We start from the raw sequence: 27,332 nt of genomic DNA, 5'->3' as shown, positions 1-27,332 counted from the left end.
AACATCTCTGTTTCCTTCTGTCCTTCTTTTTATCCATCTTTCCTTCCTTCCTTCTTTCCCTTCTTCCTTCCTTCCTTCCTTCTCCCTCACTCTCTCCCTCTCTCCCTCCCTCCTTCCCTCCCTCCTTCTTTTCCTTCATTTTTTCCTTCCTTCTTCCTCCTCCCTCCCTCTCTTCTTTTCCCACCCTCCCTCCCTCCTTCCCTCCTTCCCTCCTTCCTTCCTTCCTTCCTATCTTCCTCCCTTCCTTCCTTTCTTCCTTCTTTTATTTTCCTCTTCTTGGCCTAAAATACTTTTATCGTACCCTTGTATTGGTCCATTTTGTGCTGCTATAACAAAATATCACAGACTGGGCAATTTATAATAAACAGATATTTAGATCTTATGGTTCTGGAGGCTGGGAAGTCTAAGATGGGGGTACTGGCATCTTGGGGGGCCTCTTTGCCACATCATAACATGGTGGTAGGCATCACATAGGTGAGACAGAGCAAGAGATGGCCAAGCTCATTCTTTGATAAGGACCCCACTCCCATGCTGATGGCATTAATTAAATTAATTAATTCACGACGGCACAGCCTTCATGACCTAATCACCTCTTAAAGATCCCACCACGTAACATTATTGCATCAGTGATTACGTTTGGGGGCACACATTCAAACCCCAGCAACGATAACATAAGAAAATACAGAATTCCAAGTTCACAGCTATTTCTTTTTCTGTTTTGTCCCCTCTCTTCTCCTCCCAGGATTCCATCTCCATTTTGGTAGACATGTTGTCTATGCTTCCTATTACTCTTGCGTATCTTTTAAATGTTCATCATTTCTTCTCTCACAGGTATTTCAAACCTCAGATTGGGAAGAATTCTTTGGAAACAAGCAAAGCCCCGGTCTCTTGCCCAGGCAGCTCTCCAGTTTTAAGCCGTTCTTCACAGTTCTCTCGACATGCAGTTTTTTCATCTGTTAACCTCCTGTGCTTATTTGCTTTTTGTTTGTGTGTTTGTTGTTGTTGTTGTTGTTGCTGTTGGAGACAAGAGTCTCTCTCTGTCACCCAGGCTGGAATGCAATGGCCCAATCTCGGCTCACTGCAACCTCTGCCTCCCGGGTTCAAGCAATTCTCCTGCCTAAGCCTCCCGAGTAGCTGGGACCACAGGCGCCCGCCACCACGCCCGGCTAATTTTCTTTTTCATATTTTAGTAGAGACGGGGTTTCTCCGTGTTGCCCAGGCGGGTCTCAAACTTCTGAACTCAGGCAATCCGCCCATCTTGACCTCCCAAAGTGCTGGGATTACAGGCGTGAGCCACCGCACTCGGCCACTTATTTGCTTTTCAAAGCTGATTTCAAGTCGTCCCATTCCATAGGCTCCTGGACCCAAGATACTGTGAGTACTACCCTCCAGGGGTGTAAGAATTGGTGGGCGTTCAGTTTCAGGTCCACACCTAGGGGATGGGGTCAGATATTCTCTCAGTACAGCCCAAAGCCTTGAGAGTTAGTGAATAGAGAATTGGCTGCTTGATCTCTGGGAGAATTTGCAGCCTCGAGTCTGTCTGTCCGACTTCACCCCTGCCAAAGTTTCACAGCATAAATGATTCTTCATGAGGCAATGAATCAGTGGCATTTACAGGGGCTGTTCTTAAAAATTCTATGTTTTATATAACGTTTGTCTCTTCAGTGGAAATTTAGGTCTTTCCTAAGGACAGTTATAGAGCTGCAGCTAACCAACAAGACTTTATCACTTTTGAAAAGAGAGAATCATTTACCATAATCTCTTCTAAGCTTAAAGTTGGCATCCTAGTTAGTGCTTTATTTAAACAATGATAACAAGGTTCTGAGAATGAGGAGCTGGAGAATGGCAATGCCTAGAATATTCTCTAAAAAAAAAAAAAAGGACATTTTCCCTTTAGAAAATGATGGTTCTCCTTGGCATCCACAGCCACAACCCAATCTGTCAGGCAAACATAATTTAAAGGTTCGATTTCTTTTTATTTTCCTAACAAAATTCAAACTAGATAAATATTATTTACTTGTTCTATTGAAAAGAAGAGCCTCCTGTTGACTCAAAACACTGTATTACCTAAATCTTAATAAGTACAATAAGTTATTTAATTTCCTGTTCTTTTATTCTTATTTTCATATTTTTAAAGTGTAGTTCAGTTTATCTCTTTCCTTCTGAAATGTTTCTATTGTGAAACACAAAAGTATGCTTTTGGTAAGTTGAAAAGTGTAATAGAAAATTTGAGCATCTGCTTTGTTAGGATTTGGTGTCAGGGCAGAGAGCCTGCTCAGGTAAACCACGTGAGTGAGAAGAGGGCAGGTGCTGTCTCCCTGTTTTCTGCAGAAGAATAGAAACTCCTCTTATTTCCTGGGGGGAAAACCTCATCCTTCCTACCTGATATCAGGCCCAAGCAACCCCACTGTTCTTTGCCTCTTTGCCCTGCTCCTGCTGTCACCCATTGTTACACTGACACTCCCGTCTCAGGAGGCAGCTTCCTCCAGCCACAAGCAGGAGTGCGACGGCATTCCCTGGCACCCCGCTCAGTGTTCCTGACACCCTGGGCAGCACTACGGACAGCATACACGACAGTTGCCTGTCACTGCCTGGGATATCAGGCTGGGGTCCATCCACACCACCACAGCAGGAAATGGAATGGAATAGACCCTTCCTTTTTGCTGGACAATTCATTTAATTGCTGCGGAATTGCTGTGTGTCACCAACTACTCTCACACACAGTAGTTTAAAATCACGAGTTCTGCAGATTTCTCATTCTTCTGTATCTGTGCTCAGTGACGCATCAACTTAGCTATGCTGGACCGTCGAGGATGGACACACAGGTGCAGGCCTCCGGGAAGAGGTTTGGTGGCTGGAGCTCCACCTTGCGGGAGAACTGGGGCTTATCCACACGGTGGAGGAAGGCTCCAGAAGAGCTGCAAGAGCAGGTAAAAGCCTCTGCCTGGGCCTCTCTTCTCCTAATTGTTTTCATAATTGTTTAAAAACCCCAACCAACTGGTACCGCGAATGCTGTACAGATTCAATATGCAAACAGATTCAAAGGTGGGGGCGTTCCCCCAACAAGACCAAAGACCTCAGGGCCTGGTATTGGAATTGGGAGTGTAGTGCTCGTGTTTTGGGTGGATTGCTGGGTGTGTGGCATGTCCGAGCTTTGGCCAGCTGTGAACAGAGGAACAGTCACTGTTCCCAGGCAGTAACGTTTGGTTTCAAGTGTTTGGAGTGTCTGGTTTCACGTGTCAGGTAATTTCTGAAAGGATGCCAGGTAGGTGGAGCTCCTTGCTGGGCTCCTTCTCAGTGTGGGCCACAGTGTCCTTCTCAGGGTTGTTTCTCTGAATCCTGAATAGTGAGTCCCGGCGTCTCTCCTGACATGCCCACATTGTTGACCTCGACCTTTCAGGCCAACTGCAAATGTCTCCTGCGGAAGGGCTGGCACCAGTGGCCCTGAGAGCGGGTGCTGCCAGTGTGCCTGTGTTTAATATCCTGCTGACCAGAGCAACTCCAGCCCAGTTCAAATCTCTGCAAACATCCATCGCAAGTACACTATGGGCTGCACAGAACATGGGCGAGGGTTTGTGAAGGTTTAGGGCCATTGGATGAAACCTACAGCATGAAGGAGTACGGTTGAGATTCTCACACTCCCTGCTCTGTGTGTTTCCAAGGAGAGAGGCCGAAGAGAAGGCAGCCTCTCTTCGTCCCTCACTGGCCTCTTCTACAGCCCAGGGTCATGCCTCAAATCTCCTTCTCATTCCCTCATGAAACCCGCGGGGGGTTGGAAACAGTGTCTCTGGGGCCAGGCTGACCACCAGGAAATTCCAACCAACCCACTGGGACCCCCAGGGTGAGCAAAGCCAAGGGTGCAGGGCCGGACAGGGAGACCAGAAACCACCTTATCCGATTTCCCCTTTTATATTATCTATGTTTTACAATAAATCAGGCTGTAATCTTTAATTGGTGAGCCAGGTGAATTAATGTAGGTCTGGTTACAGAGTTAGTGTGGTGTTCATGCAAAATTAAATGTGCATGGCCCCTTTGCAAAAATTAGGATTTTAAAACAGACACAGCACAACTCATGCCAGTTTATCTCCACATGTTACACCATGGCCAGAAGCTGTGGGCAGCATATATGTGTGTGTGTGTGTGTGTGTGTGTGTGTGGCGTGTCCTTTGTGTGTGAACATGTGCATGAGTGCACCTCTGCATGTGGACATATCTGTGTGCATGTCAAGGGGAGCTCACCATAATCTCAAAAGACACAATACTGAACCCTGTAATCCTGAATGTGGAGATCCCTAAAGATCAAAATCTGAAAAATATTATTCAAGAAAGAAATAATTTAACATTCTTTAAAAGGTATATTTATTTACATGTTAAAAGGGGGAGATTCATTTGACCAACCTGACAACACTAACAGGCACTTTACTCAATAAGATAGGCAGCAACAGCATTCATATTTTCACAAGCGTACGCACCCAGGTACACAAACGTGGTCACACAGGCATGCCAGTTACAAGCAAAACTGAGGGGCCCCATCTAAGAAAGTGGCCCAGAAGCTCGCTCTCTAAGCACGTATCACTGAGGTGGGCAACTGTGCACCCAGCTGCATAACCACCATCTTCTGCCACACTGCGACGGACATTCCAAGTCTTTTGATGAGACGGATCAAAAACCACGCGTGTGCCACGGTTTGGTGAAATGTTCTCGCTCACGATGCAGATGTGGGAAAGGGACATCTGTTCGTTTACTGAGGAAGTCACACACGCACAGCGCTCATGCACAGTGAAAACACAGGCGAGAACGTAGTCTACAGAGCTGCATGTGCAGAAAATGCACTGGACAAATTAGAACTCTCTCAAGGCCTCCACACAAGGTAAACCTCCAGTATTGAAAATGATGCAAAGATGAAATACACCACAGAGCAAATGTTTTTTTAAAAAAATGCTGGCGATTTAAAATAGTGAAAAATAAGTAAAAACAGAAAAAGAGACTAAGCTAAATTAAAAGAAAAAAATTGACATTTGAAAAAGTGTCTTACAGGGATAGATTATGGGCAACTATGGGAGATGGGCTGTAAGAGCCTGCTCTTCATAATTATTAACTGTATTTTGAAGTCTTTCATCGAAATCAATAGCTGCTTTTTTTTTTCTTTTACGACGTGGTTCTCCTTGGAGAATACATTGACGTGCATTTTCCGCGTGGGGCTGCTCCAGTTGGAATTCCTCTATGAGTTGACATGAGCGGCCGTGGGTATTTCCTACTAAGTTTTGCCGTCTTCTGTGCTGCGCTCCTGTGTAGTTTTGGGCATGCGGAAACCCACTGTGGGTGCACTCATGCGCGGACCACAGATGTGTCAAATAAGCCTGAACAGCCACACTGTTGCCTGAGTGTCTTCCTATCCTACCTCACACGTGATTATTTTCCAACCAGCCAGGAGCCTCGTGGACTCCTTCAGGCAAAGGCAGTTTTAATTCATTAAAGCTCCTGGAATGTCATCCGCTGGAGGGAACGGGACTGCCGACAGTGGCACATTTTAAATTGAAGTTTTCCTTGTCATACCTCGTGGCCAATCCTCTCATCTGAATTTTTCACCTAATGCACTGGGATGTATGAAAACGAAATAAATGTTATTGGAAATACCTTGAAATTCACCGGTAGAAACGTTGGTTGCACCAAATTTCAAGTCTGTCATTATGGTTTGGAGATTCCATTGGAATTCATAGTATTCTGAATAAAGAAAGACAACAAGGTGATAGTTCCTCCTAATGCCATGCAACTATCCTGTGATTGTGATTTGGGGGGTTTTAGTTGTTCAGGATTTTAGACTTCACGGATTTTGATCTCTTGGGATTGTCTTCAGGGGTTATGATTCAAGCCTGGGCATGTGCTCCATCTGTCCATTCCTTCAGAGTGGTTTTACATGAAATTACGGGAGATGGTGAGGACCATGCCATGCCTGTCCCTCCCTGTGAGGCCCACAGAGGAGCGCCACCCATCGGAGTGGGTGGGGTTCTGCAGGAGAAGGCACCGAAGCCCACGCGCTCAGAGTCACTTTGCTCTCTCCCCTGCCTCACTGAAGAAACGCCCCCAGGCAGCATTAGGTGTCAGGTGCAGTGACACAGCCGTGAGGGCCTGAGTTCCTGCGAGGCGTTCCTAATACAGTTCGCTAAGGAAAATCACAGGGAAGCAGACAGCGCAGAGCTTATCAAGGAGGGTGGTAATAGGGGCAGTGTTGGTGGCTAAACACCAGAATATCAGCCAGTCTGGAAGGTCTGGGGAGCAATTCCTAAAGGACTAGAGAAAGAGGGGCAGAGAGAAGGAGAGAGAGGGAGGGACTAAGAGAGAAGGAGTCAGAGAGAGAAGGAGAGAGAGAGAACAGCAGCAGGACAGGCAGGTCTGCACTTCTGCTAGGAGCTGTCCTCCAGGAGACAGAGCCTCTACACAACTGTGTGTGGATGCCCAGGCAGGGGAGCAGTGAGTGAGGTCAGCAGTGACCTACGGTAGTGGTCCCCATTTGTCATCTGAAGTTTTTAGGGATGTCTTTTCATCATCATGCTTGCAAGTGGGGAAAGTTTGTACCAAGCAGGAAACTTTCCTAGTTTCATGGTAAAAGTTTGATACATAAAAAGAATGATATTTATCCTACATATAAGCAGGAATTCTTTTCCTCCACTTCCCTCCTGATCAGGCTCTGCTGCACAGATCTCTCTGTGGGCCCTTGAATGCCCTTCTCTCTTACTGGGCTTCTCAGAAAATCTCACGCCTCCGTCCTGCCTGAGCAGACGCACGTCCAGTTTCTGCCCTCTCGCTCCAGCACCCACTGGGTTCCGCTGAGTGCAAGTCCAGTGTTTTGGCAGCAGTCAAAGCCTTTAGTTTCATCCCTCTTTTTGGTCTCATTAAGGAAATAATTTGCCTCACAAGGGAATGTAGTTTAAGAGTCCTAAGGCTGAAATTGCTCCTATCTGGTGAGGATGCAATGTAAAGAACAGCCTGCAGGCCCGTACCCAGTTGTATGTGACTTATTAACCATGAATCCCTCTGTGTTAAAATTCTGGTTTTATCCAGCGGAAGACGTTGGTACTCACTTGAATAATGACATCTTCAGTAAAAAGTCAGCCATGCTAATTTTATGAAATATCTACTGGTAGCTTACGCTGGTTTCACAAACAGTTTTTCGCCTCTTCTACTGAAGAATGGGAGATGATCAACACACTGAATGATTTTCTCTTTAACATGGAGTAATCTATCTGCTTCTGTATAAACTGCGTTCCATTTTTCTTGGCATAATGGCTTCCTCTTTTGATGAAACGAGCCTTTTGCATTTATGAAAAATACGTGTAATGTTGGCTTCTGGCTGAGATAACTTAACAACTTCCTGAATTCAGATATTGGTAGAGTGCATGTAACAGCAACTAGTAATTAAGGCGGTATTGATTGGTTCAGCCTGGTCTAATCATAGACTGTATAATAAATCATAAGGCGTTTTGCAATTAGGAAAATCCATACTAAATAACAAAGTACTGTTATCTTAGTAGCCTTAATAAGTATGGAGTCATGCATTATGGAATAATTGCTACAACACAGTGTACCTGTTTCGAATCACTCTCCATTCATCACACGCAACAAACCTCTTGTTTTCGTGGAAACTGCTGTTCTGGGTAAAAGGCACTGGTGAAATACTCCACTAATATCCCCTGAACGCTTGTTTCTCCTCCAGGAATTTTCCATATCTTCAAATGCTAGGAGAGCCTTCTCCCTCCATCCCCACCCAGGGAGTGATTAAGGGCTCCATTATTTCAGTGGTAGCCACTAGGACCGCAACATTTATAGTGCTTTCAGCATTTCCATTACAGACCCCTAATAAATGACCAGCTATAAAGCAAAATTGAACCAGCTGGGAACAAAGTTGGCATAAAGAGATTTCAGCCTGAGAGTAGGTATTCTTTTTTATGAAGATTTTTCCATTTAGTTTTAAAATATATAGAAGACTTTTATTTACATTTGCCATCTATTTCGCAGAAAAAAGTACAAAAGAGAATTGTATTACTTTAAAAATTCGAGCTTGTATTGCTTCTAAAAAAAGACACTGTAAACAACTTTTATCTGGATTCCTGTGTAGTTAATAGAGTCCTTTTTTATTCCATGACATGGTTCAATTTATAGCTATGAAAAGTTAAAAGGCTATGAACTCTGTGGTTATCATCATTTGACTGAACCGTGTTTCGAAAAGACTCTACGTGTTTTAGAGCTGCAAGGGATCATGAGATTATTTAATTCAATAGTCATTTGTGAGAGGAAGGAGCTGAGGACACACGGAACTTCCCAAGGCTATATAGGCCATGTGAATTACAGAGTTGAGGTTCTAACGCAAGGCCCAGGAGCTAAACCTCCACACCCAGATCTGCATCCAAAGGGCAGCTGCCATCCAGTGTCATCCCCAGTTCCAGGCACCAGGGCCCACGGCTGAACTGAGATCGCCCAGTTCTAATCTCTCATGACCCTTCACTGCTCTGCACTTAGCAGAGCCTTCGCGCTCACTCAGTTGTGATGAGACCTAAAGTCAGACATGTTCTATGGGACTTCCAAAGGCACATGGCAGCCCCAACAATGGGTCAACCCTGCCATCCCCGTCGCCCTCATTACTAATACTGATGGAGCAATGCCACTGCTGAGGACCCCTGGAGACACTGTGCGTGTATCATTTACGCTCACGCCATCAGGAGGGTGCTCTGATTGATGCAAACCACAGACCAGAGAAGGAACCTGGGTGACTGTCCAGATGGCAGTTGATCAAGCGGTGGGCCTTGTCTGGGAATCCAGCCTGGGGCTCAAACCCTAGACACACTAGACCAACTGGGATGAAAGCATTTTGCTTTGAAAATTATGCATTTTGAAAATGGTAAAGTGTTTGTTTACATTAAATTATACAGTTCTCTTAGTCATCTATGGGCTCCAATTTTTTTTTTTTTTTTGAAAATGTGTTCCTTTTGTGATTCTGATTTGTTACAAATGAAGCCACTTTTGCAAGATGATGACAGTGAGAGATGTCTGGCCTGGCCAGCTCCCTCTTGATTCTAGCCTAACAGGCTGGTTGTCTTCCCTCATTCCTGGGCATAGGCCAAGCTAACTGTGGGAGAAATTTAGTTCATAGTTTAATTGTGAAGCAAGAATGATTATAAGTTCCTCCCTAAAACTGGTTCCTTCCTTGTCTGGGGCTGAAACTGACTTTGTAAGACTAATGCAAGGGTACAAGATTAGGATTTTGTGATGGGCCTGGATTCTGCTATAATGTAGGAATAGTTTGTATAATCTCTCCCTGCTCAGGAGTCAAGTGGCCAGAGATCACAAGATTTGTGACTTCCTCAGTTGCTCTTATAGGTAACAAGACTATTGTAGAACCTAAAATTGGTCTTTTGAGATGTTTTTCAAACTTTTTTTTAATTATTATTATACCTTAAGTTCTGAGATACATGTGCAGGACATGCAGGTTTGTTACATAGGTATACACGTGCCATGGTGGTTTGCTGCACCCATTAACCCATCACCTACATTAGGTATTTCTCCTAATGCTCTCTCTTCCCTAGGCCTCCACCCCCCAACATGTCCTGGTGTGTGATGTTCCCCTCCCTGTGTCCATGAATTCTCATTGTTCAACTCCCACCTATGAGTGAGAACATGTGGTGTTTGGTTTTCTGTTCCTATGTCAGTTTGCTGAGAATGATGGTTTCCAGCTTCATCCATGTCCCTGCAAAGGACATGAACTCATCCTTTTTTATGGCTGCATAGTATTCCATGGTGTATATGCACCACATTTTCTTTATCCAGTCTATCATTGATGGACATTTGGGTTGGTTCCAAACTTTTGCATTCTAGCAACTGACTGAGCCCACCCAGGTTCATGACTGGTGACTCAACCGGTTCCCTGGACCTCACCAAGAGGTAGACTCAGAGCATGAGGACTGCACTCAATGCTCCTGTGATTACATCCCCAACCAACCAGCAGCACCCATTCCCTAGCCCCCTGCCCACCAAACTGTCCTTAAAAAGCCCCAACCTTCAAGCCTTTGAGGAGACTGATTTGAGTAATAACTGTCTTCCATGTGGCCAGCCCCATCTTAGTTAAACTCTTTCTTTACTGCAATCCCACGGTCTCAGTGAACCAGTTTTATCTGTGCCGTGGACAGAGAGAACCCATCAGGCGATGACATGTAGACCCAGTCGTTGACACTGAGGCCAATGGAAGAGCAGGAAGCCCCACATTGTTCATTTATTCACAACACACGTGTATTTTTCCAACTACGACATACAATATAGTAATTGATTTAAGCTCATCTATTAAAAATGCTATGCAACATGGTGACTGTAGTTAATAATAATGTATCGTATACTTGAAAATCACTGAGTAGATTTTCAGTGTTCTCACCACACACACAAAAATAAGTATATGAGGTAATGCACGTGTTAATTAGATCAAGTTAGCCGTTTTACAATGTATACATATTTCAGAATACCATGTTGCATGCCATAAATATATAGAATTTTTGTTTGCCAATTAAAAATAAATTAAAAGAGCATGGAAAGTAAGAAAATGCTATGCCCAAGAGGAATCTAAGGAAATTAGACAACTGAGTATAACAGGATCTCCTGGATGGGTTCCTGAAACAGAAAAAGGGCATTATGTAAACACTAAGGAAATGTGAAGAAAGTATGGCAACAGCAATGTACAATATTGGTTAATCAATTGTGAGAAATGTACTTTACTAATAGAAGGTATTAATAATTGGGGAATTGACCATAGGTTGCAGAGGAACTCTTAGTATTATCATTCCAACTTTTCTACGAATCTAAAACTAAAGTAAAAAGTTTGTTAAAAAACAAAAACATTATGCTAAATAAAAGAAGTCAAGCACAAAAGACCACGTCATATGATTCCATTTCTTTGAAATGTCCATGACAGGGAAATCTAAGAGACACAGAAGAGACCAGTGCTTCCTGTGGACTGGCAGTGGGGTGGGGTGGGGGCGGGAAGGTGGAGGGGAGTGTGGTGACAGGTAACAGACATCGGCTTTCTTAGATAATGAGAATACTCATGTTCTACAAGTTGATTGGTGATGGTTGCACATATCTGTGAATATATTTAAAACCATTACATTGTACACTTTCATTGGGCAAATTGTATGGTATGAGAATTATATGTCGATAAAGCTTACTAATTTAAAACATGCTATAAACTAAGAAGTCATAGAGAGCTGTTGAAATTTACAGGGTCAGTAATGAGCCCTTTTCAGACGAGTGCTTTCAAAGGGCCAATAAAATAAACACTAAATATCAGTCTTCATTAGACATCAATACTCAAAGACATAAATTTTATTAAAAATATGGTCATTCAGATCTGTTGAATTAAACTCTGTGTAAATTTAGAAACCTCATAAAAAGGAAATCTATCTTTCTATATATGTATACAGATGTATCTTTTAAGTGTAAATGGCTGAATTAAAACACTTTTATTGTGAGGGTTTACAGAAAAATACAGTGCACATAAAAAACATGTATTATTTATTAAACTAAAGAATAGACCCGCTGACTGTTAATATGAAAGGCTTAGCAATAATTGTATTCACAAAGCACAAAGGTTTAACAGTCAGCAGATTCGATCTGTGAATCACGGCTATTGAGCCAACCACTTCTTTTTGTTTTTTAATTTAATTTTATTTTATTGATACAGAGTTTTGCTCTTGTTGCCCAGGCTGGAGTGCAGTGGTGCGATCTCAGCTCACTGCAACCTCCGCCTCCGGGGTTGTCCTGCCTCAGCCTCCTGAGTAGATGGGATTACAGGTGCCTGCCACCAAGCCCGGCTAACTTTTTTGTATTTTTAGTAGAGACGGGCTTTCACCATGTTGGGCAGGCTAGTCTCAAACTGCTGACCTCAGGCAATTCACCTGCCTTGGCCTCCCAAAGTGCTGGGATTACAGGCGTGACCCACCGTGCCCGGCCTGAGCCAACCATTTCTAAAGGCAGGAGATGTGAGAAGGGACAAAGGCTCTCTGGGTGATTCCCCATGAACAAGCTTCCGACTTTGCACCTCGGCTAATCCCAAAGCTCGTGTTTCGCGTTTCCCTAACATTCCAGAGGTTTTCTTGGTTTGCATCCTGGCTTTTCTTTTCTCCACCTAGAGAGGCTTCCTCACCTCCCCGGCCTCTCCAGGCACCCTTGTCTTCATCCCTTCCTTGGCTCTATTCACTTCCTTTTCCAACCTCCCAAATGTCTGCTTTCGTTTTTTTTGTTTTTTTGAGATGGAGTCTTGCTCTGTCGCCCAGGCTGGAGTGTAGTGGCACCATCTCGGCTCACTGCAAGCTCCGCCTCCCGGCTTCACACCATTCTCCTGTCTCAGCCTCCCGAGTAGCTGGGACTACAGGCACCACCATGCCCGGGTAATTTTTTGTATTTTAGTAGAGACGGGGTTTCACCATGTCAGCCAGGATGGTCTCAATCTCCCAACCTCGCAATCCGCCCGCCTCGGCCTCCCGAAGTGCTGGGATTACAGGCTATGGGACATTATTTAGCACCTATCATGTTTATTGGTTAAAATGTGTTCCCCCACCCTGGTTAAAAACAGCTGGGTTGAGTTTCCTGTTTATTTCTACAAGACAGTGCTTCTGAATGTGGGGCCGGGGCTGGCATCACAGGAGAACTCGCGAGAACTGCAAATTCTCAAGCCCCTCAATCCCCCCAGGCCTACGCCTCTGGAAGCTCTGAGATGGGACCCAGAAGCTGGGCCTTAACAAGCCCTCCCAGTGTTTCTGAGGCATGTTCAGGTTTGGGAACCACAGGTCTAAAAGAAACAAAACCCATTCGAGGACATTTGGGTTCTCTCGTTCCCGACCCTCACCATCTGCTTTGTGTACACTAAAGGACAAACGGCACTGCATTGTGAAATGCATGCTAAGGCGGTGGAGGGAAGGAGGCCCGATGATTCCACTACCTCAAAAGAGCATTCAAACTTGATGTTGCATCAGAATCACCTGAAGAACTTGTTCAAAAACTCCTATTTGGTGGATCTGAAATGGGCCCAGGATCTGCATTTTTGCCAAGCTCCCATGAAAGCTGATGTGACTAATCCAGGAACCACACGGGTGTCAAAGAACACACTGATTTACTCCTTGGTTGATCTGGTTAATTGCTGTAAGGGGAAAGAGTCCCAAATAACGCACGGTGGTGCCACTGTGACGATAAATAAAGACAAAGAATAACGTTCCCAGCAAGCTCGTGCTGGAGTCATTCCACTGTGCTTATCTCTAATAACCAGAAGGGAGAAGACATCAGGCCTGAGAGATGCTCTTCCTCTCCAGCCAGCTGACCACGGCTGCTGTCCCCGCCACTTCCCCAGGCTTCCCTTGCCTCTTCGGATTTAACGGAAGTATTGATAAGGCCAACACTCAAATTACCTGTAGTCAGTTCTACATTCTTCCCACCTTGGAGCACTTTTAGAACTTTTCGGAAAGTCACTTCTTATGTGTGTAGCAAGACGGAAAAATAAGCCAGTCCTATCAACTAGGAAGGCTGATTGATCAAGAAGCTTTCAGATAACATTATTAGCTTGTCACTATTGTGCTAATGAGAATGAACAATGTAACTCCCAATGACATCTTGCCTGATTCAGTGTTGTTTTCATGGTTGAGTGAGATGATACCTGTAAAGACATTTAATAATGTGCTGGATATGTCTTCCCATATGACTCCTGTAAGTTACCCTGTATCGTTTCACAATGGTCTTCATTATCTTTGTGGTAGAGATTGATTTGCTTTGTTTCCTGTATTGCTGTGCTGGTGTGGCCTGTTATTATTTAGTGAACTAATATTTGCAAAGTTTGTTTGTTTATGAAAAGAAATCTAGGAAAACTATTTGACTGTCACTTCCAACCTCTGGATAAGATTTGCAATGTCAGATTTATTCCCTGTAATACAATCAGCAATATAATAGTAACTCTTTATAAAAATAATGATTTTTCGGCTGGGTGCAGTGGCTCACGTCTAAAATTCCAGCACTTTGGCAGGCTGAGGCAGGTGGATCACCTGAGGTCGGGGTTTTGAGAACAGCCTGGCCAACAGAGTGAAACCCATCTCTACTAAAAATACAAAAAAGTAGTCAGGTGTGGTAGCAGATGCCTGTAACCCCAGCTACTCCAGAGGCTGAGGCAGGGTGAGACGCTATCTCAAACTAATAATAATAATCATCATCATCATCATCATCTTTACAAAAAACATGTGGTCTACATTTAATTTTTGAAAACAGTTTCACTCCTCTTATTTCATCTTCAGGATACCTCCTGAGATAAGTATGTTCCCCTCAATAATAATAATAACTATTATTATTGGGTACTAGAGAATGAGAGAGGAGATAACAGTAGATCCCAATAATAATAAGCATATTAAATGATATAAATATATAATGTAGATATATTATATAATAAATATTATTACTGGGTTTTACTGTGTCCTCCAATAGAACTAATAATAAATTATGATTTATTTATTAAATAAATTAATAAATTATGTATTATTTATAATTATCTGTAATACATAATTTATTACAATAATAAATTATGATCAAGAGAATTTGAGATAACACAAATATTTGTTGTGGGAACTAGAACTAAAACCTGCCTTCCCGGCTCACTGTTTCTTATTCTTCAGTAAGATCATCATCGTTTCTTTTTCCTCCTGAGACCAGAGACCCACTCAACCCCACCATTCGGAAACTCATATATGGATTACTTGCATTTTTTCTAATTAAGAACTTTAGCAAACTTAGTAGATTCTAACCTTAAATATGTTAAATCTGCTACTCAGAAATGAAATAGTCACCAGGCGCGGTGGCTCAAGCCCATAATCCCAGCAGTTTGGGAGGCCGAGACGGGCGGATCACGAGGTCGGGAGATCGAGACCATCCTGGCTAACACAGTGAAACCCCGTCTCTACTGAAAATACAAAAAACTAGCCGGGCGAGGTGGCGGTGCCTGTAGTCCCAGCTACTCGGGAGGCTGAGGCAGGAGAATGGCGTGAACTCGGGAGGCGGAGCTTGCAGTGAGCCGAGATCACGCCACTGCACTCCAGCCTGGGCAACTGAGCAAGACTCCGTCTCAAAAAAAAAGAAGGGGGAAAAAAAAAAGAAATGAAATAGTCAATCTGTAAATAGAATTAAACAAAAACCAAGTAGTTTTTTTCCCACCGCTCATTTTTGTAAGCATGTATCTTGCTAAATTTTGCAATCTGTTTCTTACTATGCTAGACACTGTTGAGGACACAAAAGTGACCACAGAAGGGTTTCTCACTGGAAATGATTGTGATCCGGGTGGATGAGATGGGGACAGGAAAGAGGGGACCAAGCTTACCGTCAAGCTGTGAATCTACGCGCGTTAATGAACGTATGTACAAGCTGCATTATTCATTTAATTAAGAACAAGGTTTACTCTTTTCTCACAGGTTAAAAGGCTTCAAGTTAAATAATATTGCTGATGTGCTATAGGGAGTTGGTATTACAGTTTTATCTCTCTACTCCGGGGTCCATTATACCCTCACACGGTACACATGGCTCCATTTAATGGTAATGGAAGTCACACTTGGGTATTGGAAAGATAATTTTCCCCTCTAGAATTTGCATAAGACAATCCTTGAGGGAATAATATTTTTTACAGCCCAGTCATTGCCCTATCTGGACCCAACAAGTAACTCTGCACAGTAATTAAATAAGCACAACAGGCAAATTCAAATTTCAAGAGTCTGAGTTTTATGGTTACAGATGTTCTTCCCAACATAGTCTATTCAGCAGTTCCTTGGGTCATAAATGTTTAATTTTTAATCTATTTTTTATCGGTTTTGTGCAATGCAGGCTGCTAGTATACCAAAAGAATTTTCACTAGTGCATTTTACTTGCAGGAAGTTTGCAGTAATAAAAGTTTTAACAAAATAAAATCAGGTATGTTCCCTTAAAGGAGTGAACATTGCTTTAGCTGAAAACACAGGTCAATGTCCTTATTCTAGAACAGGGACTCTACAGATCTCACTTACAATATTGTTTGTGAGTAGCAGTCTATTTGCAGACTTAATATCATCCAGGGAATCACATGACTTAACTTGCAGATGTGTTATTGAAAACACATAGAGTTACATCATCTATTTGCATGGCAAATGTCCTTTGAAATGATTCACAGACTTGAAACAATAGTCATTTCAGGATATATTTATCTTTTATGACTCAAACACCTGCCCCACTTTTCAGAGGACCTTATGGTATAGACAATACGTGCAGATAAAAGGTAAATTGTTGTTAAAATACCACAAAAAGGAACTGACAAAAATCATAGCTGACATCGCATGTTTGCATATTTATCGGCAGCTATCAACTTGATTTTTAGTTGCCCTGAACACATATTAATTATTACATTATACTGTGGGTGCAGAAGTGAAATCTTCCGTTGAGTTTGTTTGTTTTTGTAACATACAACACAGCACAGGGCCTGACAATTTACAAATGATCACTGAACCTCCCACTGACTTTGACATACCCAGAACCTTATCTCAATCCCTCCTTCGGGTAGACCTGCCCAATACACCAGAAGACAGGGTGAGTTAATCAGCACATTTCGGCAAAGAGACTTACTGAAAGTGAAAGGGGGCAGGCTCTTCAGTCAAAAGGGGCACTGGCAAAGGAACTAATGGGTACCACTGAGACCAAGACATAAAGGCCAAGATGGAGAGGAGACGGGAGCCGAGCTCGTGCTCTCCCACTGCACCTAATTCCATTGTCCTTCCAGCTCAGAACCTCCCTGAACAGCAAACACGCTGCCTGGCTGCCTTCTCTCCTGCACTGGGTCTCCCTGTCAATTCCAGAGTTGCTGTTGTTATAACACACAGAATAATCTTGCTTCATACCAACAACACCCTACTTCCCCCAGTGTTCCTAACACCAAAACATCATCTGTCCTTCCATGACGAATGTTCCTAACACCAAAACATTGTCTGTTCTTCCATGATGAATGTGAATTTTCGACTGCACTTTGCCCTTTCTGATGACAAGGTTACAGCCCCTGGCTCATTTAAGGGAAGGCAAAGCTCCCATGGCTGTAGGACTCTCTGAGAAGCTCACATGCCTAACACCGTGATCTGTTCTCTGCAGAGTCCTTCCAGGGCTGGCTTTTCCTCCTGCCCAGTGGTTCCCAGAGGAGGCTGCTTTTTCAAACCGAGTAGCCTATGGAAATATTAAAGACGCTATGAATAATGACGCTTGTTCTTCATTATTGTGTTTATTTTCATTTCTAGCACTTCGGTTAGTTTATAACTTTAGTTTACAGTACTTGATCAACTTAAAATTCACAAATAACCCTTTCGACTCTGGAGGGAGGACTGAGGTTCCAAAGATCTCCACCTGAATTCCAGCGATCTATTTGTTGGACAAGAGCAGGTTATTTGCTGGGTCTCTGTTTTTTCCTTTCTTCTCCCACAGTAAAGTGTATATTAATAAAAGTACCTAGAACATAGGCTGGGCACAGTGACTCATGCCTATAATCCCAGCACTTTGGGAGGCCAAGGTGGGCAGATCACCTGAGGTCAGGAGTTTGAGTCCAGCCTGACCAATATGATGATACCCCATCTCTACTAAAAATAAAAAAATTAGCCGGGTGTGGTGGGTGCCTGTAATCCCATCTACTCGGGAGGCTGAGACAGGAGAATTGCTTGAACCTGGGAGGCAGAGGTTGCAGTGAGCCGTGATTGTGCCATTGCACTCCAGCCTGGGCAACAAGAGCATAACTCCATCTCAAAAAAAATAATAATAATAATACCTAGAACAGAGGTCAGTCTCAGAACAAGTGGAATCTGGGGTTTCATCTACTGCCCCCGCTAAGGAATGGTGGTGGTCACGTAAACCCAAACAGCACCGATAATCTCACCAGTGGCTCTGGGAGGGGGAAAAAATGAAGGTTTATCAACTACAGGAGAGAAAGGTATGAGAGTTGGAGAAGACAAAGATATTGAATTCAAATTACCTTCACTTTACGAACCAGGACGTTAAGTGTTCAATACCCACAGGTTTCCATGGTAGCTGTCGGTCCTGACTCAGATTTCACAGTAACAGAGGTGAGGAATTCGTCTGAGAATCCCCATTGTCACAGAGAAAGAGTGTGTGGGCTCATCAATCTTGTGAGAGTGTACATCAGCCTCTCCAAACAAACACAATTAAAAAATAAAGGGAGGAAAGCTGTCACTTGAGGGCCTTGAGTGTACTTGGTGGATAAAATACTTTGTTCCTCATGGAATAAATCTCTCCACTGACAGATTCAGAGTATCATTCCCTATTATTGCTAACGAGAGTTAAATGCCTATTTCCTGCGCTCTGATTGGAATATTTCCTCTGTGTGCTTCTAGAAAGACTTGTTCTAATCAGATATGTATTTGGGAAAAGGGATACAATTGGAGTTAACTAACTCTTTCACTGACTTGAGTTTTGTAGAGCAACGGCACATTGATCAACTGGAACAAGACATTCGTCAACACCAGCCCCATACACAGTGTTCTTTGTTGTGAATATGTTTTCGATTTGCCTTGCAATGCAGAAGTTCAATGCTAAATTCAGGGTACACCCCTGTATTAGTTTGTTCTTACACTGCTAATAAAGACATACCCAAGACTGGGTAATTTATTTAAAAAAATAAGTTTAATGCACTCACAGTTCCACATGGCTGGTGAGGCCTCACATTCATGGTGGAAGGTGAAGGAGGAGCAAAGGCAGCTCAGACTGTGCCATGGCTCCTATTAGCCACAGCTGGAGTGGTTGGAAGGCAGGGCACCAAGTCCTTTGACTGCATACAGCAAGGGGCCCCTGAGCCTGGCCCAGGAAACCATTTTTTCCTCCTAGGCCTCTGTGCCTGTGATATCAGAGTGCTGCCACAAAGGTCTCTGACATGCCCTGGAGACGTTTTCCCCATTGTCTTGGTGACTAACATTTGGCTCTTTGTTATGTATGCAAATTTCTGCAGCAGGCTGGAATTTCTCCCAAGAAAATGGGTTTTTCTTTTCTGTCACATTGTCAGGCTGAAAATTTTCCAAACTTTTATGCTCTGCTTTCTCTTGAACACTTTGCTGCTTAGAAATGTCTTCTGCCAGATACCCTAAATCATCTCTCTCAAGTTCAAAGTTCTATAGATCTCTAGGGCAAGGGCAAAATGCTGCCAGTCTCTTTGCATAGCAACAGTGACCTTTACTCCAGCTCACAACAAGCTCCTCATCTCCATCTGTGACCACTTCAGCCTGGACTTCATTGTCCATATCACTAGAATTTTGGTCAAACCTATTCAACAAGTTTTTAGGAAGTTTCAAACTTTCTTACATCTTTCTGTCTTCTGAGTTCTCCAAGTCTCTAGGAAGTTCCAAACTTTCCCATATTTTCCTGTCATCTTCTGAGCCCTCCAAACTGTTTCAACCTCTGCTTGTTACCTAGGGTCAAAGTCGCTTCCACATTTTCAGGTATCTTTACAGCATACCCCACTACCTGGTACCAATTTACTGTATGAGTCTATTCTCATACTGCTAATAAATACTTACTCAAAACTGGGTAATTTATAAAGACAAGGAGGTTTAATGGACACACAGTTTGACATGGCTGGGGAGGCCTCACAATCATGGCGGAAGGTGAATGAGGAGCAAAGTCATGTCTTACATGGTGGCAGGCAAGAGAGAGCTTGTGCAGGGGAACTGTCCTTTATAAAACCATCAGATCCGTGAGACTTATTCACTATCACGAGAACAGCATGGGGAAGACCCACTCCCATGATTCCATTACCTCCCACTGGGCTCCTCCCACAACATATGGAGATTTGGGGAGTTACAATTCAATATGAGATTTGTGTGGGGACACAACCAAACCATATCAACCCCTAAAACAAACCTGTGAAATAGAAATGTGCATTTCTGTGTGGCCAGCAAAAATCAAACTCACTCATTTTAAAATCTCTAGTCGCATTTCAGTATAAAATTTTCTGAAAGCATTTTGTAAAGGTAAAGGAAAGAAGCTAATTTAAGCAGCAACCTTTGAAATAATTCATATTCATTAAACCACAAGTAGAAAGAGGGACCGTGAGCTTGGGAGGCATTCTCATATTAAACTCCTCATCCCCAAAAGGAACTGTCTCTCAGGTAAGAAAAGATAAGGAGTCTAAGCTCTTTCTGAATAGATCCATAGGTAAAAAGTAGAAAATATTAAAACACTGGGAACCCAGAGAAGTCCATACAAGAATCAGGGCTTTAGGAGTAGGACTCTAGCTGAAGCCTGAATTTGGAAAAGCTTTTGGAAACAAGCTCTCCTAGCACAACTTTCTGGGTCAGGGACCTCACCAAAGCAGTTTTCATGACCCGGCCATCAGCCCCCGAGTCCAGTCTGCTACACTGCAGAACATCGGGGCTGCTGCTCTAGGATTAAACCCCTTAGCACGTCTGCTGCACTGCAGCATGTCAGGACTGCTACCCCTTAGCAAGTGCCTGTTTTCCTCAAGTAACTCACACAATTGGCAGCCTGTAGTGTGCCCTGTTGTTTAAAGGATGACTGGGATTTTTTTAATTAGACCATCAAAGCCCTGGACTAATAGACTATTGCCAATCCCATCTCTATTCCTTCTCATCTCTTCTCCTTCCTTTTCCATCCTCTTTTTTTATTGGTCTGGTAATTATTTGATTAAAAAAATGTACCCTGATCAGTCTATCTCCAGCAGTCTGTCACCATCTAAATAGTTTTTGAGGTCCCAATAATTATCCCAACTAATGGCTTCCTTGATTACCTTCATCCCTAAAATCAGGCAGCATTTAGATAAAAATTACACATAATTTAGTACTTCATCATATTTTGGTATTATTTCTGTAATTTCATGTGTTTTAGCGTTGTCTTTCTAACCTGGGTATAAGATCCATGAAACTTTGATCATTCTCCTGCATTCCCCCAAAGAACCTAGAACAGAACACAGCACAGGATCCATTGACTGATGGGCTTATTTACTGATGTGACCCAGAGGTGCTCATAACAAACTATAAATATGAAATCAAGACATTCACAAAATAAAGAGATCAGCCAGGCGTGACGGCTCATGCCTATAATCCCAGCATTTTGTGAGGCCAAAGTGAGACGATTGTTTGACCCCAGGAGTTTCAGACCAGCCTGGGCAACATGAAAAAAACCGTCTCTACAAACAAATAAAATAAAATAAAAATAACTGAGTGTCATGGCACATGCCTGTAGTCCCAACTACTCAGGAGACTGAGGCAGGAGGATCGCTTGAGCCCAGGAGTTCCAGGCTGCAGTGAGCAATGATTACTCCACTGCACTCCAACCTGGGTGACAGGGTGAGACCCTGCCACTCAAATAAAATAAAATAAAAAATGAAAAGATCAACATTACAAGGAGAATAAAGTATTTGGCCCAGCACTGAGGAGATTTTACTTAGGCAGATTTATTTCTTTTAATCAGTAAATATTGCAATCCTTAACAAGGAAGTAGGAGACCCAAAGAGAACCCCAGTTTTATAGACTGGTTAGAAAGAAAGAGTGGACCTAAAGCTTATGGCCAGTAAATATAAATAAATAAATAGCAAAAATTCCAACTGCAATTTTATGATTAGCACAAGATTCAGACAATAGAATGAATGGTATTTGACGTCTACATTAAGAAATTTCTACAAAATCAAATAATTGGATCTGTTATGAGTGAACTAAGGTGAAACTGTGTAAAAAGATAACTCAAGAATGTGACATTTCCAAAAAGATAGTACATTTAGAATGTCTGCCGGAATAAAGAGACATAGCTGTTTTACAACTTAGGGTATTAATAGAAAACTTGAGTTGTGGCGAGGCCAGCCACCTGGGAGTCAGCTACCATGGGAAAGGTGGTTTGCTACTCACAGATCCCAAGAGGAAGAGGTGGGCACAGCCCCAGGGCCAGGCAAGGAAGCCCAAGGCCAGAGGCAGAGGGAAGGGAAAGCTGGCAAGAGCCTTTATTATGGCTTCCATAGCAAGGCAGGCTTAGCAGGCTTAGGTCTGGCTAGTTTGAATAAATTCTGGGGGCTCTGGGGCATACAGACTGGCCTCAGTTGTCTCGGATCTGGTTGTGAGGTGATTAGGGCAGATGAATAGGGTAGAGGTCTTGAGTGTGAGAGTATGATAAAAAGGGGGTTGAGATGTGGCCCCCAGATGCATCCTAGTGGAAAGCATGCCTCACAGAACTACTTCCAAGAAGAGGAGGTAGGGAGAAGGAGACCGGAACCATTGCAAGGTGATTCAGGCACATGACAGGGTGGTCCAGAAGATTATGTGTCCAGCATATCCATGTAGAGCAGATGTCAAAGCATCACATTTGCAGAGCTGGAAATGTGATTACTACAGTCGCATGGACACAGCAACTGTTAGGGATACATAAAAAGTAACAAGGGCACATAACCTATGAATTTAACTATTTCACCTTGAACAGGGTGCTATGGTTTCTGTGTCTCCACCCAAATCTCATGTCAAATTGTAATCCTCGGTGTTGGAGGAGGGGCCTGGTGGGAGGTAATTGGCTCATGGGGGCGGATTTCTCTCTTGTTGTTCTCATGATAGTGAGTTCTCACAAGATCTGGTTGTTGAAGATCTTGTGAGATCTTCAAATCTCACTGTCTTCAAATCTTCAAATCTACTTCCCCCTTCACTCTATTCCTCCTGCTCTAGCCATGCGGGACATGCTGGCTTCTCCTTCGCCTTCCGTCATCACCGTAAGTTTCCTGAGGCCTCCCCAGCCATGCTTCCTGCACGGCCTGCAGAACCACGAGCCAGTTAAACCTTCTTGCCTTATAAATTACCAAGTCTCAGGTAGTTTTTTATAGCAATGCTAGAGTGGACTAATACGACGGGTCTGAGAATCAGGTCACTATTCAGATGGCAGAAAGCTACCTACTATTGAAACATGAAATCAAGCCTACTGCCTGTGCCCTGGCCTCTTCTACCTTTGCAGCAGAAAAGGAAGCCAATTTACAAACAAGATAGAGAAAGCTAACAAGTGACCAAAATAGATTTCGATTGTAAGTGAAATAAACTTAACTACAACATTGAGCCCATAACCTTGGTAGTAAAATAAAATGAAGTGAAAGAAGCGATGCTGTAATAACAATTTAATATTCACCAGATTGTAAAGCGAATCTAGGAGGAATCATTGTTCATGCAAGAAGAAAATTACCACCCAATATAATCTGTGGTGAGACATATTCATGGCCACCCAGAGAGCCCCAAAATCTAAATGGTGATTTTCTTTAAAATGATGGCTGGGCACTGCTGGTGCTTAATTAATTTCTTCATGTCCTCCAGAGTAGGATGAGCTGTACCTGCTTCAAACACGCCTGAGGATGAGGCTATACCACAGGAACTACCTGGATTGCAGGAGAGAGGGGAGTGGGTGGCCTTCACCAATGGCCACTGAGTGATTGCATACTGGAAAGGCATTGGTCTAAAACTCAGAAGGCCTCAGTTCTCACCAGAGCCCTGCCCATAGGCAGCTGTTTGATCCTGAGCAAGGAATTTAGCTCTTTTCATGTGTTGAAATACTGAGGTTTTTCCATATCTCAGAGAAGTGGGTAGGATTAAAGGATTTTTAAATTTTCTTCCAAGGCAGCCATTACACTGACCCACAGCCATCATGCCTGAGCATAAGAATATGCTGCCATTGCCTAGACCATTACCCCTTCTCTTGTGTTGTTGGCCAGAAATGCCCCAGACACTTCATGGTACCTTAAAACTTATTTAGAACATCCACAAGCAACTCTTTAGGGACACCCTTACCATCTCGGAAGGTATATAAATGCAGGCTGTTACCAATAGGAAAGTCTTAGTATTGGATCACCATGAACACACAATGGCATTCAAGGTATTGTGCAAAATTGTTTCTTATTTTACTTGTTAGCCCATTCAGAACTAACCTCATGTGCACCTCCAGGAGTCCCTCTTCTCTCCCGTTACAATCACTCAAAGTTATTCCCTGGATCTCGGACCTTCCTCCAGCATCCTGGCTTCAAATTGGAAAAGCAACACTAAATATTGCATAATACCAGTCTTGTACACTTCTGAAGACTTCAGGTTCTTTAGAATTCCATTCTATTAAAGGTTCCCACCCTGAAAGGGGCTAGAGAACAGGAAGGAAGGAAGGAAGGAAGGAGGGAAGGAAGGAAGGAAGGAAGGAGGAAGGAAGGAAGGAAGGAAGGAAGGGAAGGAAGGAAGGAGGGAGGGAGGGAGGGAGGGAGGGAGGGAGGGGGGAGGGAGGGAGGGGGAGAGGAGGGAGGGAGGAGGGGGGAGGAGGGGAGAGGAGGGGAGAGGAGGGGAGAGGAGGGAAGGAGGGGAGGAGGGGAGGGAAGGAAGGAGGGAAGGAAGGAGAGGAAGGGAGAAAGAAGAGGAAGGGAGAAGGGGTCGCTCTCTAGGTTATTAAGGCAACTTTGTTGAGAAACTATGCTTGCATTTAAGTATGAGATTGTCCTAATATTTGGGTTTTCATAACTCAGAGCTTCAGTCAGGTACATCACTGGGCTCAGCCAGATATACGAATCATCTGCTCCTGGGTCTAGTAGGTAATGTACTTGGCCACAATCTTAGTTTTCTCATAAAGAAACTTCATCTTCTAGGCTTCCCCAGTAGGATTCTGTAAAAGCTGTTTATCCCTGCCCCTAGTAAACGTGTGAGCATATTATTCCTTCCCCTTCTCATGTCTGCATTAGCACAGCTCATTTCAGTAAGGCCATTCTTTAAATACAGCAAATAAAAGACCACTTGTTCTTTAGCTTTAAAACTCTTTTCTATTATAAGCACATATTGCAGAATTCTATACCTTTTGTGTCCTTGACAAACTACTAGAGAACTTCTGAACATTGGTTCCCACAGAAAGACGGGGCCTCTTCTCCACATAGCAACACCACCCTCCGCCTCCGGCCAGGCCTTCAGCTATACTGACACCCAGGTCCCTCCACCCTGGGCCTCCAGCAATACACACACCCAGGTCCCCCAACCCTGGGCTTTCAGCTATACCCCTCCCAGCTCTCCAAAACCCTGGGCCTTCAGCTATGCCCACACCCGGGTCCCCCCCACCCCACGTGGGCCTTCAGCTATGCCCATACCCGGGTCCCCCCCACCCCACCTGGGCCTTCAGCTATGCCCACACCCAGGTCCCCCCACCCCACCTGGACCTTCAGCTATGCTCACACCCGGGTCCCCCCCCACCCCACCTGGGCCTTCAGCTATGCCCATACCTGTGTCCCAGTAAACACCTCTTGGCTCATGTCCCTCAATTTTCGATTCTCATTCTGACGTTGCTGTTACCAAATGATCCTCTTCCTCTGTCCAAAGTAAGCTTAATTATTTTGAATGGTTTGCTGTTTTTCTCCCAGACCACCCCCGTCACTCCCAATGCCACATGCACCAGGGTTCCCCTGAGCCCACGCTCCAATCATGAGACAGCAGCTCTGCCCTCTTCCTACTCCCAAGCGTTTGCAAGCGTCTATGGTTTCATTTCTGTGACTGTGAATATCTATGAGATGAGATCTTTGTTTAGTAATATCTATATACTCCGACATACCTGACTCTTGGATGTTTCCAGATAAACGTTTATCGAATTGATGCAAATTACTCCTGAGACTGTGGCAGCATCCCTGGTGGTGAACCTTCTGTGTGCTCAGCGCCGTGTCCTCCTTTCCACTCTGACTCTTAGCACTCCCTGCCTGACTCCACCTCTGACGGCAGTGGGGGTGGCTGGCGTGGAAAACAAAAAAGCTCTAAAGACCTGAGCTGTAGTCCTCGCTCTGTCACTCGCGGGCCATTGTGCCTTAGACACATATTGTGCCTATCTGTAAAATCAGGGCTTGGCCTTGCTGGGTAGTTTCCAGCAGCATTCTCTGAAGGAGACCTGGAGCCCACCCTGGAGGCAGAGGGAGCCAGAGGAAGGTGCAGCCAGTCTCCCCTAGCCCCAGGCCCAGCAGATCATCCACCACTGTGCTGCTTCTACAAAAATCTCACAAGGCTGTAGAAGGCTGTGTATTAGTCTGTTCTCATGCTGCTATGAAGAAATACCCAAGACTGGGTAATTTATAAAGGAAAGAGGTTTAACTGACTCACTGTTCTGCAGGGCTGGGGAGATCTCAGGAAACTCGCAATCATGGCGGAAGGGGAAGCAAATATGTCCTTCTTCACATGACGGCAGCAAGAAGAAGTGCAGAGAGAAGGGGGAAAGCCCCTTATAAAACCATCAGATCTCGTGAGAACTCACTCACTACCAAGAGAACAGCATGGAGGTAACTGCCACCCGGCCCCATGATTCAATTACTTACCACTGGGCCCCTCCCACAACACGTGGGGATTCTAGGAGCTACAATTCAAGATGAGATTTGAGTGGGTACACAATCAAACCATATCAGCTGGTCTAGGTGATCCCTCAAGTTTCCCTCAGCTTCCCGGCATGAATATTCCTATTCATGACCACACTTCCTGCTGCAGCAACAGCCATCCAAGCCAAAGCAGACACAGAGTTAAAAGCCCAGATGCATGAAAACATGCTGAATCCCACTAGTCATTATGAAAATGCAAATCAAAACCACAATGAGATACCACTTCACAGCCACTAGGCTGACGGCTATAAAGACAAAAAGCAAAAGATAAAGTTTTGTAGGCTGTAGGGAAATTGGAATTCTTGTGCTGGTGGGAATGTGAAATGCTACAGCCACTGAATAAAAATAGCATAGCCATTTCTCAACAAAGTAAACATGGAATTAGCTTACGATCCAGCAATTCCACTTCTGGGTATATGCCCAAAAAAATTGAAAGCAGGAACTCAGATGTCCTAACAGGCACGCTCACGGCAACATTATTCACAATAGTCAAAATGTGGGAACCTCCCCAGTGTCCATCAACAGACAAATAAGCAAAACATCGTGTATCCATTTACAGTGGAATATTATTCTGCTTGAAAAGGAAGCATAGACACGTGCCAGAACATGGATGAAGCTTGCAGATAGCATGCTAAGTGAAACAAGCCAGACACAAAAGGACAAATACTGTATGATTCCACTCCTAGGATGTCCTTCAAGTCATCCCATTTCATGGAGACAGAAAGTGGAAGCGGGGTGGCCAGGGGTTGAGGAAGGGATAATGGGGAGTCAGTGTTTGATGGGGACAGAGTTTCAATTAGGGAAAGATGTACACTTTCCAGAGATGGATGGTGTTGATTTTGTTGCACAACAATGTGAATGTACTTAATGCCCCTGAAGCGCACACCTAACAATGGCTGAAATGG

The 27,332-nt window shown here is 43.9% G+C and overlaps 1 long non-coding RNA gene across 1 annotated transcript in view; it reads right to left on the bottom strand.

Moving 5' to 3' along the window:
* The window catches only part of LOC126963280 (uncharacterized), a 139,972-nt gene extending 113,624 nt beyond the window's left edge, over positions 1-26,348 (bottom strand). The window contains exons 1-2 of the long non-coding RNA XR_007729004.1: positions 26,159-26,348; positions 25,623-25,795 (exon numbers count right to left, since the gene is read on the bottom strand). This is a non-coding gene — a long non-coding RNA (uncharacterized LOC126963280). The remainder of the gene's footprint in view (positions 1-25,622; positions 25,796-26,158) is intronic.
* Positions 26,349-27,332: the final 984 nt, after the last annotated feature.

This window comes from Macaca thibetana, chromosome 9, assembly GCF_024542745.1.
Source record: "Macaca thibetana thibetana isolate TM-01 chromosome 9, ASM2454274v1, whole genome shotgun sequence".
NCBI lineage: Eukaryota > Metazoa > Chordata > Mammalia > Primates > Cercopithecidae > Macaca > Macaca thibetana.
This window is presented reverse-complemented; position numbering and strand designations above follow the sequence as displayed.